Genomic DNA, 5,290 nt, shown 5'->3' on the forward strand with positions numbered 1-5,290 from the left:
CACACACACACACACACACACACGCACGCACGCACGCACGCACGCACGCACGCACGCACGCACGCGCACACACACACACACAGTGTTTGAGCAGGATTACTTGAAAATGCAGGCGATGCAGGGGCACTCTGTCTTCCCGGCGCGCTCCCTGCAGTGATTAATAATGTGGAGCTTCCATTATTTAAAATCTTTAAACTACATACCTCAAGATGCTTTATTACATTATCGTATAAGTCCCGGCTGCATACATGTTGAGTGAGACCGTGACAGTCGTCACAGTCCCCGGGAATTTAATTAGGCACTAGTGCGGGCTGCTGGTGACAGCATCAAGTCCAGGAACGTTTCATCAACATGCCGTCAACGTTTCGTGATCAATAGACACCCACTTTACTTTTTTCTTTTTTCTTTTTTTTCATTCTACGCATTTTAAATATTACTCAAATGCATAAAATAGATTGATTTAAAATATTGGAGGACAAATCTGGAGACAGATCTGGTTATTTTTTAAAATATCCTTGATTTTGCAATTATTAAAAAAATAATAAAAAGCTCCCCTTGCATATCCTATAATTAACACACTTAATAACACATGCTGACATTTGCATGCAGGATACGAGATGACACAGCGCCTGTAAAAATCAGTAAAAGAAACGTGTGACATTCTAATTATTTAAATTACAGACGCTTTTTTATCCCCACTTAGAAATGATGACTTTAACTGCTTTCAATTAAATCTGTTTTACTGCAGGATTTACAAACATCACTGATGTAAACATGCATCGGCTCCCATTCTCATTTCTAATATTATAGGAAACTCTAATAACTCAAATATCACCACTATTTAAATTAGTGTGTTTTGAAACTAAACCATTTATTCTGGATTAACTCTTCCTGTTGTCAGTTTAGTCATATTGGTTATAAAGAAAGATTGTTAGGATGAGTTGCAATTTTTCATAATATTGTTATGGTTTTACAGAAAATAGTAGCTTTTATCCAGATTCATTAAAACAAGACTATCATTGCAGCTATTTTGCAGCCATTTCTCCTTCTCCAGCAGCTCATCTGTGCTGCATTTTGCCTCCTCAGGACCACAATTTTTGTGCTCTTTAGACCCCCACAAAGAATGTCAGAAAAAAAACAGTCATATTAGCATTTTATCTTATTTTAGAAAATGTCAAAAGGTTAAAGAGATATGGTAAAATTAACCAGAACAGTTGTTGAAAGCTGAGTGAGGAATGACTTCGCTGAAATTCGCTGAATAGGCTGAAACTGAGTTGTTAAAGTGAAAAGAAGCAGGAGAACAAACAAAAACATTGTCTTCATGTCATGTTGTTTTTTAGACCTAACAAGACTCTCAGGCTGGTCCATCCTAAAGACAAAACCCCTGAACACAAACTGAGTGTGATGTGGTTCAGTTCAGTGATGTTCAGACCATAGCCTCTCCACAGACACTTCAGGACAAGACTCAGCTGTGCACCTACAGTACACCTCAAGGATAAAGGACACTCTTTTCAGGACCAAATTACCAAATACCTCAAAGTTTGAAAAAAAATGTTCACAGGTGGCTTACACTCACATTCTTGACCTTGTGTTCATCTGAATCTGATTAGAAAGACTTGAGGGGCATCAATTTGAAATGTGCAGCTGTGATAAAGTGTTAAACATAATATTTCCTATCCATTATCTTTTATCCTCTTCTTCCTTTCAGGGTCACTGGTGCTCAAATCCAGCAATCACTGTGTGAGGGACGGGTACATCATGGACAGGTTGCAAGTCCTTTACAGGGACACATAAAGACAAAGACCTTTTCACTTACACCTCAATTTAGAGCTACACATTAGCCTAAGATTCATGTTTTTGGTCTGTGGGAGGAAACCAGAGTACCCGGAGAAAACCCACACACGCACAGAGTGAACATACAAACTCTATCCTGAAAGGTCCCTGGGATGGGATTCAATCCTGCAACCTTCTTGCTAAGAGGCGTCAGCTCTACCAACTGAGACACTGTATATTTTCTAATTAGTCAAAAAATAAAGTGGTTCGGTCAACCTATGCTAAAACAGCAGTGAACAAAGCAATAACTATTCCTTACATTGATTTGAAAGATTTGAAAAACTAACTTTTAAAAACACTTGATTTCACTCAGTTTTTTAGTTGTCATGTTGGCCTTTTGAAGCAAACCTGACTAACAGTTTGACTATTATGTTGTGACCGGGTGAGTTTCTCCCTGGGGAGCTGCGGTAGCTTGGTGGTGAGTTTTGCACTCTCATAATTAAGAGACTGCAGGTTTGAGTCCAGGTTGCGTCAGGAAGGGGATTCAACTTAAAACAATTTCCAAATCTCTCATATGAGTTTGCTCGCTGTGGCAACCTCTGGACCAGAGAGCAGTCAAAACAGAAAACACAGCATGTGTATTAGACTTAATGGGGCAGTTTGTTGTTCTGAGAAAAACAGTGGACTTAGCATGAAAATTTGAACAAAAACACCTTACAGGTTCGCTCATTAGCACAGCTGCAGCACATTGGTGTAGGGGATTGGTTGTATCTCAACTCATGGGTTGCAGCTGACACAGAGCGTGGCCACCGTTAGCTGCAGTTGACATTGGCCGTAGGCCGCTCATGTCGGCTGCATAAACGGCTGTGAAATGAGATGGTCCAGTCTACAAAACACGTATGTTGTGTGACCACGGGCTGCCCCGTTATCATGGTAATACGTTTTATATCACATCGCTTCAGTTGATTTTTAAGGTATAATTCACAAATTTCAGTTAGAAAAACGATACAAGTAAATAAATAAAAAGCCTTAATAATATGGGTTTACCTCCAGTATCGGTACTTGTAACTGCATTTTATCAAACATCTCATTGCAACAAAAGTTTCTTCAGCTAAGTTAACTTCCATTTTTTGGTCCGTTATAAATTTTCAAACTCCGTCATTAAAAAAAAAGAACATCCTTAAAATAAAAAGAAAACCTTTGCCGTCTTTGTTTTTCTGTTTAATTTGCTGATGGTGCAATTAAATTCTTGGATACCGTTGGCTGCGTAGGATACTCCGATGCAGCCGGTGTCTTCTGGGTTTTGTCAGCCACATGTGTAGGCCACATGTGTAGGCACCGACGGATTGTGACAGCCTCCGGTGCGGGGCAGTGACATAAGCAGCCAACAAATATGGCCGACGTTGGCTGCAACCCAAGAATTGAGACGCAGCGATTGACACTGGTAAGACAACCTTCTTGTCTCTGATTACATACAAAGCATAAAAATGATTGATAAGTGCCTTCTAACCTAGAAGGGAGAGAAGGGACAGTCTGGACACATAGATTGATAACCGCTAACAACGTCCATTTAATGGACTGACAACATTTGAAGTGGGTGGTATAATTACAAAATCTGTTTTTTAGGGTTTTTTTAAGTTTAAAACACTAGAGCTTTTTTGTGCAGTTAACTGTGTGGCAATCATAATCCACGGTTTTACTTGTATACTTCATGAACCAGACTGAAGAAATCACCATTGATAGCTTTTGTTGTTTTATGTCTGTTTTACAATCACTATTTACATTTGTTTGTTTTGTTGCTCATCATATTTTACAGCCTCAGATGTTTCATTAGCAGACACCCCCTATACCCCTCTACACACACACCTACCCACACACACAAACACACGCACACACCTCTGTCTAGACAGTTTCCATTTTTTGTATGAGGCACAAAGTGTCAAATAAAATGTAAAAAATATATCACCAACACATTTAATTATTTAGCTCATATTCTGAGTGAAAAATCCACTAACATTTTATTGTTATTTTGCTCACTGTTTTTACATTTAGCTCATTTTTACTAAATAGTAAAAACAATATATGTAAGTATTGTAATGATCCTTAAGGAGTTATTGTTGCATGTTAAATGTTTCTGGTTATGCTGTACTGGTTCTTTGAGTTGATGTGTTTTTGGTGTTTCTGCAGKGGCTGTTGGGTGTTGTTAGGGGTGTGGTTTTACCTTGGGTGTGTGCGCGCGAGAGTTGAAATGAGAGGGAGAGCGTGACTTTCGGTGATTTTGGATGTTAGCCACGGCCGAGACTGCTCGGAGTTTGTAGACCTGTTCCCTACAAAAAATAAATAAAAGAACGCTGGTGAGTGCAAACCGTCTGATGCTTGAGTCGATGCGCAGTCGTTACAGTATTAAGTCCTAAATCTAAATGTAAAAGTTAAATGTTGAATTTTTTTTGGAATAAAATGCAGCCTTTGAAGTTGGTGCTCAGCTCATGTTGTGACATCATCAACCTGAGACAACAGCAACCGCTAGTTCTCCAACACAGCTAAAGCTTCCCTACAAAACGTCAAACTTCCAGATGCAACAGGTGTCCACGCTGCAGTTCAGATTGCCGGACCACACCATCCTTATTGTTTTCAACGAACACAGTTTAAATTAAAAAATTAAGTACCATCTTCAGCAGCACTGAAGCGATTAGTCTCCATTTTTTCTGCAGCCCTTTGAGCTCATTTCTTAAAATTGATTCAACAATTTGGAAACACAACTTTTGGCAAAACTTACAGTAGATGCCTTTATGTTTTTGCATTCAGCTCTGACACATTATGTAATGAACTCAAAAAGACCATGAAACAGTCTGGAGAGTTAAGCTTTTAGAAGCAGAGCCTTTGATTTCTGTGGATTTATTTTGATGTTTCCTCTCATGCATGTTTGATTGGTCTGTGTTTTGAATTATTTGGATCACTGATGACTAACAAAATGTCCATGGGTGTCAGTTTGCTGAAAGAAGAACTAATAACTAACTAGAAGCACTCGGAGAGTGCAAACCTCTGCCAAGTCCAATTCCCCCCATCCTGCAATAGAGTTAATGCACAAAAGCAGAGATGGAAACACATTTGCCGAATAAGTTCTGACAGAGCGAACATTTGCAAGGAATTTCATCCCGGTGGAGTCCAATGTGGAAAAAAAAGGAAAAAAGTCAGACTTGTCATCCGAAGTTATTGTTGAAAGCTTTCGCATCGGTGCTACGTGATTTAAAAAAACAGAGTTTTCATCGCGCGTCTAATCACACAGACACACACGCATCTTCCTATCTTGGTGAGAACCACACACAGCGGTCACAACCACACTCTGCACATTTTCCCCCAAAGTTTGGCGAGAGGTGGATAGAGGGAAGCACAAATAGCTCTCGACTTGATCTGGCCTCATTTAAATAATAATAAAAAATGAACAAACAAACAAACAAACAAACAAACAAACCAACAAACAAACAAACAAACAAACAAACAAACAAACAAACAAACA

This window comes from Austrofundulus limnaeus, unplaced genomic scaffold (genome assembly GCF_001266775.1).
Source record: "Austrofundulus limnaeus strain Quisiro unplaced genomic scaffold, Austrofundulus_limnaeus-1.0 Scaffold162, whole genome shotgun sequence".
Taxonomy (NCBI): Eukaryota; Metazoa; Chordata; class Actinopteri; order Cyprinodontiformes; family Rivulidae; genus Austrofundulus; species Austrofundulus limnaeus.